Genomic DNA, 17,207 nt, shown 5'->3' with positions numbered 1-17,207 from the left:
TAGAGCATTCCATTCTCTCAAATTCATTCCCCACCCCCTCCTTTTTTCCATTCCGTCTCATATTCAACATTGTTTCTCAGTTTTACCCTCCTTTTGCCATTTTTCTCTACTTGGATGTACCCTCTTCTTCACGAATTAGCTCTTGTCTTCCCCACAAAGACAAATCATCAACATAAAAAGGGTAATCTTCTCCTGCAATTAGGGTTATTCTTGACGCTCAATCAGATACATTCAACCACAAATTGAGGCTGCACAATAGTTCTGATCGTGATTTCTTGAAGGTGTTTTCGTCTTGACGAGTTGATGCTTTAGTTTTCCTTTATTCTTTTCTTTAATCAATTGTTCCGTGATTGTTCAATCTATTGAACCCAAATTAAGGGTATTTAGCTGCGCAATAGTTTTTAGTAATATTTTATTTGTACATTCGGTTACTATCGTATAGTACTTCCTGTTCCCAAACTGATAAATCATTACTTGAGAGTGTTTTGTTAAAGATGTGGCTTTTGATATTAAATATCTTAAACGATAAAGTTTTCAATGGATGATAATGGTAGTTCTTGGAAAGTGAAAAAAAAATAGGATAAATCTAAGAGAGATGATGATAATGGAAAATTAAAGCATCATGTATTTTATATATGTCTAAAGAGGATTATTTTTGTAATTAAGCTAAAAGCTCCATTACATGTGATGTACTGAGAAAAAACAAAATTAAATTAAACAATCCATGAAAGGGATATCATAATTTTAGGGCCTTCGGTACACTTTTTTTAAAGCTTATATTTTAATGATTTTGCTTCTGTATTCATTTGATTGATTATATTGTGGTAACTACTACTGTAAGAACATGCAGGGACCTTGGAACTAGTGATGGAGGTTTTTACCAACTCGATGTATCATTTTTAATAGGTGACTCTATAGAGTTTTTATATGGTGAAACCGAACTGTTGATGAAGCAGATAAAGTTATTTTAGAATCGGGAGATGTTTTGATATAGGGGGAAATCAAGATTAATATATCATATGTTGGTACCGGTTTTTTGAGACATGTGTATTTTTGTCATTTACTATAAATTGTGTTTCATTCCTCCCTCTATTTCATAGGTTAACCAAACACAATGACACGGAATGGTAATACTACATTTCTTTCCTTTGTTAATTCCATTCCATCATCTATTTCACTCCCCCCATCAATTCCATTACGTCATACCATACCAAACAGACCCTTAGAGAATGCCAAGATTTTTGCTGGAAATGGTATTGGGAAAGGAAGGAGGACTTTTGGGGCAAAAGTGTTTTAAACAAGATTTGAAGTTGGGCATCATTGGTCCCTAGTTTTTGTTAATGTATGACAACAATTATAAAATTAAATAAACTAAACATAATTTAATTTTTAAGATATACAAGAATAGCCCCTCAACTTTGAAGAGTTTATAAATATTATTTTAAGATCTTAAGTCTTAATAAGATTCAATTCTTTTATAAACTTTGTATTTTTATAATATTTAAAAATTAAATCTCATTAGTACCATAAATAAATAAATTATTTAATAAATTTAAAAAAATCTCCTATTTTTAATTTGTATTTCTTAGACATTATATTCCATATTTAAAAAAAAAATATGAGGCGTTTCATTGATCAGGATAGCGTACAGGGGAAACTGCTAATAAGCTAGGGGGTGAAACATAGTTGAAAATACCGGATGTCACAATCATGTCCACCTATGGTGGGCCCGGGTGAGTTTTCCTCCCCATGTCTTAAGTTAGAGTCTCGGTGATAGGGGTTCTCATTGAGGGGCTTAAATTGGGGAACTATTGTGCAAAGGGGCTCTCCAGCGCGGACTCGGTTAAGATAACGTATGCTAGACCTCCCAACATTCGCAAATAATTCACACCTTTCAAAAAAAATTGCATCCACCATCACGTCCATGGTTCAAGCCTTTCCCGCGCCCCTTACTCGAATTGCGTGAATTCAGTCTAGAACTTGAAGAGTAATTAGAATTATTAAACATAAGCTTCGTTTGTGTACCTTGATTATCCGACTATGATTCTTCATCTTTTATGTGCTCCTCATACGCCTTCATTCGACCAGCAACACCGTTGAACGCAATTGTTTTAAGATCCACAAGTTGCTCAACCGAGGGTACTATATGGATGAACCGCCTTGGTAAAGCGGTGAGAAACTTTTTCACGATCTTCTGTTCCTCGATTACGAAACCGAGAGATGCCGTTTTTTATCCTATTAACTTGCTTGAAAGTTCATCAATTGTACTCGAATCATCCATCTTTAACGCCTCAAATTCCGACATGAGTGTCTGAAATCTTGCTTCACATACCCGATCAGCTCCGAGATGACGGCCCACATCTCTTTTGCCATCTTCAGATTACCAACTTGCAGGATCTGTTCTTCGGGTAAAGACCGAAACAATAAAGCAATTGCCATGTTATTTTTCTTCACACCTGTTTTAATCCAGGGTTTGATGGCCTCCCACATGCCATGGGCAATAAAAATCAGGTGAATACGCATCGCCCAAATTGTGTAGTTAACCGAACTAGTTGATTTTCCGGCCCGCGCGTTGCGGCGGCGGTTCAATGACTGCAAAACGCGTGTTAGTAACGGCAAAAAGATACCGAATATCAAAACATAAATAAAAATGTCATGTAAAGGATAGTCACTCCGTCCTAAAAAAGTGATTTTAAATAACTTAATATAAAATAATAGGACCCACACGTCCTACACGTTGGAAATTCGGTTGTTTTCAAGTTCAATTATTACGATGCTAACATGTTAAAATGTTAAAATATGGATGAGCTCGGTACCGATAACGGCAACGAAAGTACAGATCCAGAAAATCATCAAAATTAGGTACCAACACCGAAAATGCTCGGTACAATACAGTATGGTATTTGAAGGTTAAAATCAATAAATACTCGTATGGTGCTAGACCAGTGTTGAACTGTAACAACCCGCACCTTCGTGCGTTGTTACAACTCGATACACTCGTTACGCCTAGCACCAGAGATTCGGATCATAATGTAACTATACCAGTTATATCGCTAAATCGAAGTATAATCGAATAATTACGCATATTCTATCATTAGTACAAACCAATTTTGCATAACACTCGCGATAATGTTGAGTGAGGGCCTAATCAACCCTTCTCGATAAGCGTGAGGTGTCAAAACGTAAGTAATCAACGCTAACAAGGATTATCGGGTGAGTACTATGACTCCAGCCGTCATGACGATGATGGCAATACGAGTAAGTAGTGCCCCGGTAATCATTGTGGAACATCACATCGAAGAACGCACTCGAAGGCACGCGTAACTCGATCACCGCACTGAGAATTGGATACATAAATACGTATATACGGCCCTTTTGTGATTAATTATAATAAATAATTTGATAATTATATAAATATATGAAAATAAGGCTTAAACCGTCGAAATCGCACCAAAAACGGGATCAAAAGGCTTCCGAACGGACCAATCCAATCAGACTAGTACAATTGGTCAGACCGGCCCAATCAGATAGGGCAGTCCGATCGGATGGGCCAGTCCGATCGGATGGACCGGCCGATCGGATGGACCAGTCCGATCGAACGGGCCGTCCGATCGAACGGACTGTTCGATCGAACGGGCCGTCCGATCGAACGGGCCGTCCGATCGAACGGGCCGTCCGATCGAACGGGCCGTCCGATCGAACGGGCCGTCCGATCGAACGGGCCGTCCGATCGAACGGGCCAGCCGATCCAATTGCTGTTTTGCCTCCCTTTCTCCTTCCTTGCCTATAAATACCCCTCCATTCACTCCCAAACACTTGTGTTGCTGCTCCTAACCGACCAAGACGCTCCAGCCCTCAAATCTCTCGATTTCTTCCGATTCTTGTAAGTTTTCGACTCAAAACTTGTACTTTCTTGATCAAAATGCAATCCTTCATCTTTCTACCCTTCAAATCTCAACTTTTAACCGTGAAATCAACGGATTTGGGGTGTTCTAAGGTGATGTCACCATAAAGTTCTTCAAAGGTGATGTCATCCCATGAAGAACAACTCAGATCCGAATGATTTCCATACGAATCTTCATGAATCTCGTCCAATCAATGTTTTTCTAATCAAAAGGCCATGGATTTGGGATGTTCTGATAGGTTTCATCACGAAGTTCTTATGAACTTCAAGTGTTGACCTCATATCACCAAGAACAACTCAGATCTCAGGCATTTCCTAAGTAAAATCAAAGTTTTTGCATCAGATCCATGCATAAAAACGGTAAAACCAGAACTTAGACCGACCTTCTACTTACTTCTTAGTGTCGTGTTGGTCTACGATCTGATTTCCAGTGATAAAATGATCGATTTCAGGTTAAACACGGAAAAACCGACAAAAACGACCAATTCTGACGAACGGGGTGATTCCCGACCGTTAAAAACAGGTCGGAATTGACGGGATTTCAGTTGCTTAACACATCATCGTAACATCTCGACCCAAAACGCTCGAAAAAAAATCAACGAAGACAGCCGAACAGGATGGCCGATCGAGCGGCCCAATCGATCGAGTGGACCAATCGATCGAACGGCCCAATCGATCGACTGGACCAGTCGATCGAGTGGTCCAATCGATCGAATGGCCCAACCGATCGAGTGGCCCAATCGATCGAACAGGCCAATCGATCGAGCGGCCCATTCGATCGAACAGGCCCATTCGCTCGAATGGCCCACCCGACCGACCAGGCCCATCCGATCGACCAGGCCCACTCGATCGAGTGGCCTGTTCGACTGGGCCAGCCCAATTTCATCATTTTGTCCAATTTTAACCCAATTTCGCCCGATTTCGCGCAAATCGATACCGTTTAACGCATAGTAATCTATCACTCACGTAAATTATCTGAAATCAGGACATTCTCCGGCACCGATTCCGCTAACCTAACCGACTACGCGCTGTGAGTATACTTGACCCCTTTTATCGAATTTTGGGTGTAACATACGTTCCATAAAAACCGAACTTATCAAACGAATGATTCAATTTGACAATTTATCACTTGCGAATAACTGTTTGCATAGATATACGTGATGCTAGTTACATGTATGCTAGGACTTATACTCGTGACGTCCCACCAACAACTAGTATAGTACTATTTCGCCCGACGGGGTCTAGTTATGCCATCAAGAGTCGAGCATCGAGGACTTAGCTGGTAGTATCAGTTTCGTGAGTATATATGTCGTGTATTACGTTTATGCATGTGGAAATTCGCAGCACTTTTAATCTATCATACTACACATACCAAACCTGTATACTCGCCAATACTTTTGTATTGACAAAGTTTTAACGTATGTTGCAGGTTTAGCCGAAGTTTACATCGAATCAAGCTAGGAAGTCTAGAAACTCATCTAAAATCTAGGTTGTCGGATTTGAATTGTTCGAGAGGACAAGAAATCTGTGATAACTTACGTGATTGTATTGTTTGTTAGTATGGGATGACAAATGTAATAAATATTATCGCAATATAGTTGTTATGGATTCTCTTGAGCAATCTGATTCGCCTAGTGCCGCGCCCCGATGATTCCGCCATCGGTTGGGGTGTGACAGATTGGTATCAGAGCCATAACTATAGGGAATTAGGCAAAGTTTGAGACTCGACCTAGTCCGGGTCGATGTCTTAGAGAATTGACCTAGTCTATAGTCTAAGTACCCACAGGCCGACTCTTACGAACTCGTTAGGGTTTGTTTGGGCCAACTTGCTACTCTCGATCGAATTTGTTGAAAGTTACAACTATTGTGTGAACACCGCATACTACAGCTTCACACAAAGAGCCTTTCCTAAGGCTAGAATGTTACTTAGCCTTTCCTAAGGCCGACACAATACACATGTTTTCAAAACTACTCGTATAATAAAACCGAGTGATCTAGTCGAGACCAGGTGTGAAAACCAAGAACTCTCGATAAGATCGCTCACTCAGCGTATCTTTCTAGCACGAGAACTCTTCGTTGAGTTAGGAGTGACATCCGCATCTCGACAAAAGGTCTCCATTTCGAAATTCTAGTGGAACTCTCGAATTTATTCGATGAGCGCCACCGCAAATAGGAACGAAGTTGTTAAGCCAGGGGTGAAACCCATACCTTAATCAACTGTTCCACTCCATAAAATGGTTTACAAAAGCTCCCACCAAGAACACGACCATAACAACGACTCAGGCTACGCGAAGACTAGAGAGACGAATGTCAGGAGCTGCATCCCAGTGGAAGCATAAGTCCTCTAGGTCAACGCGTATGCCCGAACTTGTTGGGTATAGTTGGGTTACTTGGGTAGTCAACGCCTAAACATCCGAGGCATTCTATCTAAACTTTTACGTACATGGTATCAATTACGTCTAAGTGTTTTCGAATTTAAGCTTTACGATTTCCCGATTTCCCGATTTACGATCCTAGATTTACAAAAAGCGCACAACTCGCACAGCCATCGCAATCTAAAACAAAGACCGAATGATCGCAACAAAACAAACGTCTAAGTACTCGAATTCGCTTACGCTATTTCTCTCATCGCGTCCTCGCGAATTCTGAATCAATATCTATGTGTAACCTACAGCTATATCTATACGTATTAAATACAAAACGAATCAATTATGTGAGAGTTTAGGAATCTAGAATTTTCCTATGTGGCTCCTATGTGTTTAATTAAATATCAAGTTTTGATCGAATCAAATCGCATCAAAAGCTCAAAAATCATTATGATCGAATCTCATTCCGAATCCTTCTGTCTAGATTCCTTCCAACAACTCGATCTCAAGACGAGTAGCTAGGAGAAGAGCCCAACGACGCGCCGATAAGAGGATTGCCTCGATTGTGACCAAAGAAGTGGTCAAGCTCATTCCTCAAATTGTCGCGCAAGTGCACTCTCAAAGCCACTCTCGAGCCCCGGAAGACGTCAAGACGGAATCTGCATTCCTCTACAAACACTTCAAAGCCTGTGATCCAATGCCTTTCACGGGTGAAGGAGACGTTTCTCAATTACTCCAGTGGTTCGATGCCATCGAGGTTACCCTTCGCCAGAGTGGGTGCCCCGAGGATTTTCAAACTACCTGCGCGACCGGAGTATTCCAATCACGAGCACTCGACTGGTGGACCGCTGAACGCAACAAACGTGGAATCTCCGCAGCTTACGCCCTCTCATGGGAAGAGCTGAAGGAACTCATGAAGGAAGAATATTGTCCCCCTCACGAAGTCCAGAAGCTAGAGAACGAGTTTTGGGAAATCAAGCAAACCGAAAGTGACAATGCGAGCTATACAGCAAGGTTCAAACAGCTTAGCGTAATCTGCCCAAGTCAAGTCGATACTCCAAAGAAAGCTATCGCGAAGTATATTCGTGGCTTACCGGAGTGTGTGGGTGATTTTGTCGAAGCTGCAAAACCTACTACCATCGAAGAAGCCTACCGTTTAGCCGCAGAAATCAACAACAAACGAGTCTTGGACGGATTCTTCTCCAAGAAGCCTGTCAAACGAGCTCATCAAGCAATCATCATCCACTCATCCGACGATTCCTCTGGAGAATCGGTCGATGGTTCATCTGACAGCTCCTCGAAGGATGCTTCTAAGAATTGCTCCGACAGTGCCTCCGTCAAATCATCAGGCGAATCCGAAGACGACACTGCATCAACTCAGGAAGCCCAACCTAGCCGCAAACGAAAGACCGTGAGCCCAGACTCTTCAACAACTGGACTGCCGCAACCCGAACCTCTCCGGTCAGTCCCAGCTCAGTCACAACGTGCTTACAATGGATCTCACCCCCTGTGTTTCACATGCACGTATCATCACCCGCTAGAAGCAAGGTGCCGCTACTGCGCAAATTGCAACTGGTATGGACATTATACGTCGCAGTGCCGTACAGGACCGAAACCTTGAAGGGAGTCATCAACAACCACAGTCTCCGCAGGTGTCATTCGCAACAACGTTATTTTGACCATTTCTGGAACTTATTTTACATATCGCCGTATGTGGATTCTATTTCTCTTACAATCGAGCACTATCTAAACGCTAGCACTATGTACTATATTATGTATTTTATCCCTATAACACCCTTAGAACAAGGTATGGTATACGTGCAAGGGACAACTAATCACGGGTGCACACGGGATTATCTTGGCTAGTGCACGGAGATCATAGCGAAGTTCTAATGGTGCTATAACGTTTAAAAGCATGGTCAAGGGTCTTGGCCATGTCAACAAAGTGTGACACCAAGGCACGGGGCATAAGTAGTAGGGGTAACGCGGGGGTACGCTTGACCATACTACCGAAACTTCGTGAAGAGAGTGCCATGTGGAGTTGGACGTTATTAGACCTATTATGCAATTATGGTTATTTTAACACTCTACAAACAATCTCAAGGCGTAACAAACTAAATCGCATCACTGCGAGACTCCTCGTAAGTCCGCGTACGCAACGCAATTGCCACATCGATGAACTTGGGTAAGTTCACCCCGAAGAGCAATTGGAGCAAACGCAAGACTGGTCGTAGAGTCTAGAACGCAACTCTAACGCAGTTTTGCTGGATCTATCTCGCAATCAAATCCATCGATATATGGCTCGAAATCGCAATCGCATCATGTGTTCGTCTCGCAAATCTCTAAACGCAGGTTATCGTCTATCGTGTGAACCTCTATCAACTAGTATGGATCGCTTATTGTGAATCGCTGGACGAGTATCGAGAATCACTCGCCGCCGTTCACTTTAACGCGCCTCGCACCCTAATACATCAACTCAATACTCTTATCGCGGTTCGCTATTACTTATCGATGCATGCATTCTACGTGTCATGTTAGCGCGCAAGACCTCGCTTCACGAGACGAAACTGATAAGGTTGAAACATGGTGATGTTTTGACCATATTAGTTGACTTTTGTGGAAAAAGGCCGTGTGGGCTAGCATTAGTACTAATTGTGGTGTAATCAGTTCAATCAATCGTCTATCACTCGCAATGCAACAATCGTCGCTTGTCAATCTGTCGGAATCTATTGCCTATCAATGTTCGAATGTTACTTGAAGGTCATCGCAGGTGGTGTAACGTTAGGGTACGTGACATCGCTTCACAAGATAAAACTAATATGGAAAACGTGGCGTTTGTCGTATTAGCAAGTCTTGTGGAAACGTGCCATGCGAAGTTTGTGTGGAATCAAATCTAAATCGCATCTAGTCAACTCAAAATCGTGTCACTCGTAGTACAACCAAGCATACCATATCAGCGTTGTGCGACCGGACTACTCGCACCCGCTGTCCACGCTTGGTTTGCATCCAACTTATTTCTATTCAAGACTCGGTCTAGCACCCTATCGCTAGGACCAAGGGAATCGAAATTCCATCTGTGTCTTATCGGCACACGTGACACCGCCGCACGAAACAGAGATAATATGGTTAAAACATGGTGGATACGCCGCTGGTACTTCCTATATATAAGTGTTTTAGTAATATTAACAAACTTTCATGGGAAAGTGCCACGTGGGGCCCGATGTAAATTGTTTCTGTATTATTAAAGAAAAAAAAACCCATTTTTATAAAATTTTGTTAAAAACCGTTGGACAGGTGAAATTTCCTTATAACATGGAGCAGACATCGAAGCAGGTTAGCTCCATGCCCAATGGAAGTTCCACAAGTCCAGTTCTTTTCCTTAAAAACTTTTACAATGACAGAAAGGAATCTTCCCGAGAACGAGGGTTCGACAATCGAGTTTCAGCTCGAACCCACGTTGTAGGAAAGTTTTCTTAAAACTTATTTTGCCGCCGAATTCTTTTAAAATGTAAAACTCAAAACCTATTATCAATTAACAAAACCCTCCCCATAGCGCTGGTGTGGACATCGATACAGCCAACGCCGCGCCATGAGGAGATTTTTCTTAAATAACTTCGAAGATTAAACAAGTATTGGTAAGTTTAAAACGCTATGGAATTGCTTCTGTGTGTGTCATCGCTTTTAACTAATCGAATCGTATCTTCTCTCCGTTCTCACTCATCGAATCGTAATTGATCGCTCGTTATCTTGACGCTATTAACCTCTACTCTCAGTCGCATCAGCTCATACGACCCTACTATTGGATTAATTTCGGGACGAAATTTCCTAAAGGAGGGGATACTGTAACAACCCGCACCTTCGTGCGTTGTTACAACTCGATACACTCGTTACGCCTAGCACCAGAGATTCGGATCATAATGTAACTATACCAGTTATATCGCTAAATCGAAGTATAATCGAATAATTACGCATATTCTATCATTAGTACAAACCTATTTTGCATAACACTCGCGATAATGTTGAGTGAGGGCCTAATCAACCCTTCTCGATAAGCGTGAGGTGTCAAAACGTAAGTAATCAACGCTAACAAGGATTATCGGGTGAGTACTATGACTCCAGCCGTCATGACGATGATGGCAATACGAGTAAGTAGTGCCCCGGTAATCATTGTGGAACATCACATCGAAGAACGCACTCGAAGGCACGCGTAACTCGATCACCGCACTGAGAATTGGATACATAAATACGTATATACGGCCCTTTTGTGATTAATTATAATAAATAATTTGATAATTATATAAATATATGAAAATAAGGCTTAAACCGTCGAAATCGCACCAAAAACGGGATCAAAAGGCTTCCGAACGGACCAATCCAATCAGACTAGTCCAATTGGTCAGACCGGCCCAATCAGATAGGGCAGTCCGATCGGATGGGCCAGTCCGATCGGATGGACCGGCCGATCGGATGGACCAGTCCGATCGAACGGACTGTTCGATCGAACGGGCCGTCCGATCGAACGGGCCGTCCGATCGAACGGGCCGTCCGATCGAACGGGCTGTTCGATCGAACGGGCTGTCCGATCGAACGGGCCGTCCGATCGAACGGGCCAGCCGATCCAATTGCTGTTTTGCCTCCCTTTCTCCTTCCTTGCCTATAAATACCCCTCCATTCACTCCCAAACACTTGTGTTGCTGCTCCTAACCGACCAAGACGCTCCAGCCCTCAAATCTCTCGATTTCTTCCGATTCTTGTAAATTTTCGACTCAAAACTTGTACTTTCTTGATCAAAATGCAATCCTTCATCTTTCTACCCTTCAAATCTCAACTTTTAACCGTGTATCAACGGATTTGGGGTGTTCTAAGGTGATGTCACCATAAAGTTCTTCAAAGGTGATGTCATCCCATGAAGAACAACTCAGATCCGAATGATTTCCATACGAATCTTCATGAATCTCGTCCAATCAATGTTTTTCTAATCAAAAGGCCATGGATTTGGGATGTTCTGATAGATTTCATCACGAAGTTCTTATGAACTTCAAGTGTTGACCTCATATCACCAAGAACAACTCAGATCTCAGGCATTTCCTAAGTAAAATCAAAGTTTTTGCATCAGATCCATGCATAAAAACGGTAAAACCAGAACTTAGACCGACCTTCTACTTACTTCTTAGTGTCGTGTTGGTCTACGATCTAATTTCCAGTGATAAAATGATCGATTTCAGGTTAAACACGGAAAAACCGACAAAAACGACCAATTCTGACGAACGGGGTGATTCCCGGCCGTTAAAAACAGGTCGGAATTGACGGGATTTCAGTTGCTTAACACATCATCGTAACATCTCGACCCAAAACGCTCGAAAAAAATCAACGAAGACAGCCGAACAGGATGGCCGATCGAGCGGCCCAATCGATCGAGCGGACCAATCGATCGAACGGCCCAATCGATCGACTGGACCAGTCGATCGAGTGGTCCAATCGGTCGAATGGCCCAACCGATCGAGTGGCCCAATCGATCGAACAGGCCAATCGATCGAGCGGCACATTCGATCGAACAGGCCAATCGATCGAGCGGCCCATTCGATCGATCAGGCCCATTCGCTCGAATGGCCCACCCGACCGACCAGGCCCATCCGATCGACCAGGCCCACTCGATCGAGTGGCCTGTTCGACTGGGCCAGCCCAATTTCATCATTTTGTCCAATTTTAACCCAATTTCGCCCGATTTCGCGCAAATCGATACCGTTTAACGCATAGTAATCTATCACTCACGTAAATTATCTGAAATCAGGACATTCTCCGGCACCGATTCCGCTAACCTAACCGACTACGCGCTGTGAGTATACTTGACCCCTTTTATCGAATTTTGGGTGTAACATACGTTCCATAAAAACCGAACTTATCAAATGAATGATTCAATTTGACAATTTATCACTTGCGAATAACTGTTTGCATAGATATACGTGATGCTAGTTACATGTATGCTAGGACTTATACTCGTGACGTCCCACCAACAACTAGTATAGTACTATTTCGCCCGACGGGGTCTAGTTATGCCATCAAGAGTCGAGCATCGAGGACTTAGCTGGTAGTATCAGTTTCGTGAGTATATATGTCGTGTATTACGTTTATGCATGTGGAAATTCGCAGCACTTTTAATCTATCATACTACACATACCAAACCTGTATACTCGCCAATACTTTTGTATTGACAAAGTTTTAACGTATGTTGCAGGTTTAGCCGAAGTTTACATCGAATCAAGCTAGGAAGTCTAGAAACTCATCTAAAATCTAGGTTGTCGGATTTGAATTGTTCGAGAGGACAAGAAATCTGTGATAACTTACGTGATTGTATTGTTTGTTAGTATGGGATGGCAAATGTAATAAATATTATCGCAATATAGTTGTTATGGATTCTCTTGAGCAATCTGATTCGCCTAGTGCCGCGCCCCGATGATTCCGCCATCGGTTGGGGTGTGACATGAACCGAAAGTAACAATCTGAAAACGCCAAAAGGTGAGTACCAAATTGGTACCGAAAATGATTTGGATAGTAAACTTGGTACCGATACGATACCGGTTTAATTACAGGATTTGATACGATTGCTCATCAATAATCTAAATATCTAAGTTAATTTGATATGCTACAATGCATTCATTACAGAAAAAGACAAAAAATAAAGCAAAATAAGTTGTTGTGTATATAAAACCTCATGAAAACGAAATACAGTTTACTTATTGTGTGTATGAAAAGTAATCTAAACGGTGCAATTACTTGCATTGCTACGTTGCTACAGGATTTGATGAGCTCGGTATCAACCGGTACCGAAAATACCGTTACCGAAATCCCCAAAAGTGGGTACCGGTACCGGTATAATATACTTGGTAGAGTACCGGTCGGTACTGGTACGACACCGAGGGTAAAAACCGACGAATACTGGTGCCGAACCGGTACCGAAAATACATCCGGTTTCGTAAATTTAATACCGGCACCGGTACCCGATACCATTCATTCAATTATATTTTTATTACTGTTAATTCCATTCTATTTTTAATATATATTTTATCACTGTTCATTCCCTTATGTTTTTAATATATAGGTGTTCCATTCTATTTTTAATATATATTTTATCACTGTTCATTCCCTTATGTTTTTAATATATAGGTGAATTCAACATTGGGCATTGTAGTCATGTTGAATTTGGAACCGATTTCTTGGGGGGGGGGGTTCGAGTCGCCACTGCCTTCACCTTCAAGCATCTTTTTCTCTCGTCGACTGTACGTAAAAAGTAGTTAAACATGGTGTAAACTTTTTCAGTTTCTTCCGTTCTACACGTTTAATTCCCGAGTTCCAATTTGAACACAAACCGAATAATAAATGAGGAGCTGACTTCAAAAAAAAACTATTTACTGTTTTAAGAAATCAACAAAGTTACGGTTGAATCAAATTAACGTAAAAAAAAAAACTGATCCACTTGGATCCAATTAGCCCAGTACCCAAAAACAAAACACACGCTTTTGGTCTGCTTCTTTGGACCGATCAAATCCAGTAGATGACCTAGCACACAATGTTGCTGCCTTGGTTTTGCTCCGATCAAATCATCGTTTTGAACCAACATACCCACAAAGCAATTACTAATTCAATCAAAAACATAAATAAATAAATGTGAATAGTTAAACAACTGCTCCAATCAATTTCTTACACTCATAATTAATGTGCACAATATCTAACCATAACGAACCCACAAATAGTTATTTGTAATACGCCAACTATTTAGAGAGCAAGGTGTTACGTTAACTCGGTGATCTCTGTGACAAAGGACTCCGTTTCCAAGGGCTGGGTGGATGGTCCAGCACGGGACTCTGTCTCGACACTGGACTCTGTGACGAAGGTTTCCGTCACGAAGGGCTGGGTAAATGTTTCGCCCATTAGGAGAGCTTTTCTAAGCTTCTGGAAATCGGCGAGAACTTTTTCCTTGTTGACATTACGTTTTTCATTCTGAAATCCTGCAATGTCGGCTCGACCCTCTAGCAATTGGATGGTTTCACGCATGGTTGGTCTGAGGGGGGGCATGACCCCATGCATAAGATGGCCACATTTAAAATACGCAATGCTTCTTCAGGAGAGTACTCATTCCCAAGGTCTGGATCAACCAGATCTAGTAGGTCTCATTTCATATCTTTTAGAACAAATGCCTGTTGAACAATCAAATGATATAGTTGATTTTTTTCGGCCATACATGTTACCTTTCTTTTTTAAGTTGTGACTAAAACCTATAAAAGTTGATGAACCAATATATGTGGATTTTCCTTACCTTATCAAAAACGGATATATTGGGATCGTCGGCAAAGCTCTGTCTGACAGGTTTTCCACTAACAAGTTCTAGGGCCACCAATCCAAAACTATAAACGTCTGCCAAAGGAGTCAAGTACCCACGCGTTGCATACTCTGGAGCCATATAGGCCCTTAAGAACAATAAAATAAATAGATAAATATGAAAACTAAGGAATGGTTATTGACTAATGAGTAGTTAGACAGTTAGTTATGAATGCACATGTTACTGTTGTGTTTTATATCAAATCACTCAAACCAAAATATGTGCTAGAAGAGGAAAGGGTCAAATATGCTAAATCCTCCTGGATTGTTTTTATTTGAAGATTTAGATATTAATTGTAAATGCTATTTAAAAAAAAAGCAATTATAATGAATCTTTTATAGTTTGTTTATAACAAAATGAACAAAGAATCTTTTAATTATGAGTCCGAGTTAATAAAGAAAGTGGTCGATCAGGTGTTAGATAACGATGAAACAGAGGAGTCCAAGTCAGAGTCAAAGTCTGAGTCCAACTCGTCAAAGTCAACAGTCAAAAAGGGCAAAAGAGTTTATAATAAAGAATTCTTGTTATCAAAATCTAATTTGAATGACGAACCGATCAAAGTAACATATACTTTGAAAGATTCTGACAAATTATATTCTGATGAGGCTTTTCCAATAAGAGGTGTTAAAACTGAAATGATAAAAAAGGTTTTCAAACTAACAGAAATAGATATTTCTGAAATAAAAGATGAAATTTTTTCTGAAAAAACCCAATCCTTACACCTCAAGAGTTCAACAAAGATTAAACAAGAAAAGGGTTACAGTTCTGGTTCGGCTTTTCAAAGGAAACCAAACCATAACGGTAATTTCAAAAAGAAAGGTCTAGGTTTTATTCCACCGAAAAACTATAAAAATGAGAAAACTTATAAACCAAAACCTGTATTTGTTTGAGGTACTTATGCTGAAAAAGAAGAAAAGAGTTCATTCTGGAAGCAGACGAACAAAGAATTCCTTGCCAAGAAGCAAGAAGAAATGAAGAAAAGTGTTGCTCAGAAGAAGATAGAGACAAGAACCTGTTTTCAATGTAAAACAGTTGGTCACATTGCCAGGAATTTTCCAAAGGCAATACAGACAAAACAGGGAGTCTCTAGTAAACTGAAAGAAAAGATTGTTGAAAAAATCGAACCACCAACCAACAAGTTTAAAGTTTTTGAAAGCTCAATTTTTGAAGTTGGTGAATGTTCGAAAAGTGTTTACAAAAGATAGGAGAAGCTTAACAATCAAAAATGGGTTGTTAAGAATTCAAGTGATAGTTCAGGCAATGAATCCAATTCCACAAAATCAGAGGAGCCACAAGTTGAAGAAAAAGTTGAGAAATTAGTTCCGCCTTTGGATGATGAAAATTTTCCACCATTGCGGGATGAGAATTTGAAATCTAAAATTAGGAAAGTTGAAATTTCAAATCAATTTTATTATGAAAAGAATAAATTTGATGTTGAAAAGACTTTCAACGGAAATGTGAAACATATTTTTGGAAAAATGGTCGATGGTAAGGCCAAAGGAGTGAAAGAATTCTATGCTTCCAAAAAGAAAGTTCACAAGTCTGTTGAAAGTGACATTGAAAAAGAGATAATTACACCCAAGGATGGTCAGGCCTGGGTGTCAATATTTTCCAAAGAATAAAAACCTGACTTGCCGGAGCTTCCAAGTTGGTAATCGCGGAGCATGAATCAGCATCTTTCTTAGAAATTTTTAAAATTGTAAATGGTTAAGTGTGACTTGCCGGAACTCCCAGGTTGGTAAGTGTGGAGTAGGAATCGGCATTTTGAGATTTCAACCTACAAGTGGTAAGTGTTGGTAAGCAAACAAACAAGTGGTTGAAAAAGAGGTTTTACATACATGTGGTTGGTAGTTATTCCTACAAGTGGTTAATCAAGGTCATTATGTTGAACTTGATTTAACTTTCATTCAGATGATTGAAAAACAAAGTGATGATCACATCCCCATTTTTGCAAGTGGTAAAATCAACAAAACTTATTTTCCGGAAAAATCATTTTGATTAAAACAAACTTAAGTGTTTTGAAATCATAATGGGAAGATAGTTTTTTGTAAGGGGGAGTTCTGATTGTTTATGCCAAGTGGATGGCGATTTGAAGCGATTTGATATTAGTTTGTCAAGTTTTTATAGTTTGTTTTCAAATTTACCCAGAAAATCAAAATTGGAACAAATTTTTATTTTAGGGGGAGTAAAAATATTAGAAAATTTCGAAAATTTGAAAAATCCAAAAACATGATAAAACCAGAAAAAACCAAAAACATTTGAAAAATTCAAAAATGAGTTTTGTTGTGATAAAGAGGAAATGATAGTACATCAGTGGACTATCAAAGCACGCAAAAGAATTGTGAAGTCAAATTGTGATAAACGGTCTCACTGAGGATGTGTCAGTAGGATGTGTCAGTAGGTTGTTGCACATTCAGTAGATTGTTTTCGAGATATAAACTTATATTTCAAACTTACTTATCTTGTGGGGAACATCTCTCGAATATATGGGTAACCCCCAAAATCTTGTTTGAAAGGTCCATCTTTCTGAGATACTAGGTCTTTATGCTTAGTGATATCG

The sequence above is a fragment of the Helianthus annuus genome, chromosome 4 (genome assembly GCF_002127325.2).
Source record: "Helianthus annuus cultivar XRQ/B chromosome 4, HanXRQr2.0-SUNRISE, whole genome shotgun sequence".
Lineage (NCBI taxonomy): Eukaryota > Viridiplantae > Streptophyta > Magnoliopsida > Asterales > Asteraceae > Helianthus > Helianthus annuus.
Note: the sequence above shows the minus strand (reverse complement) of the source record.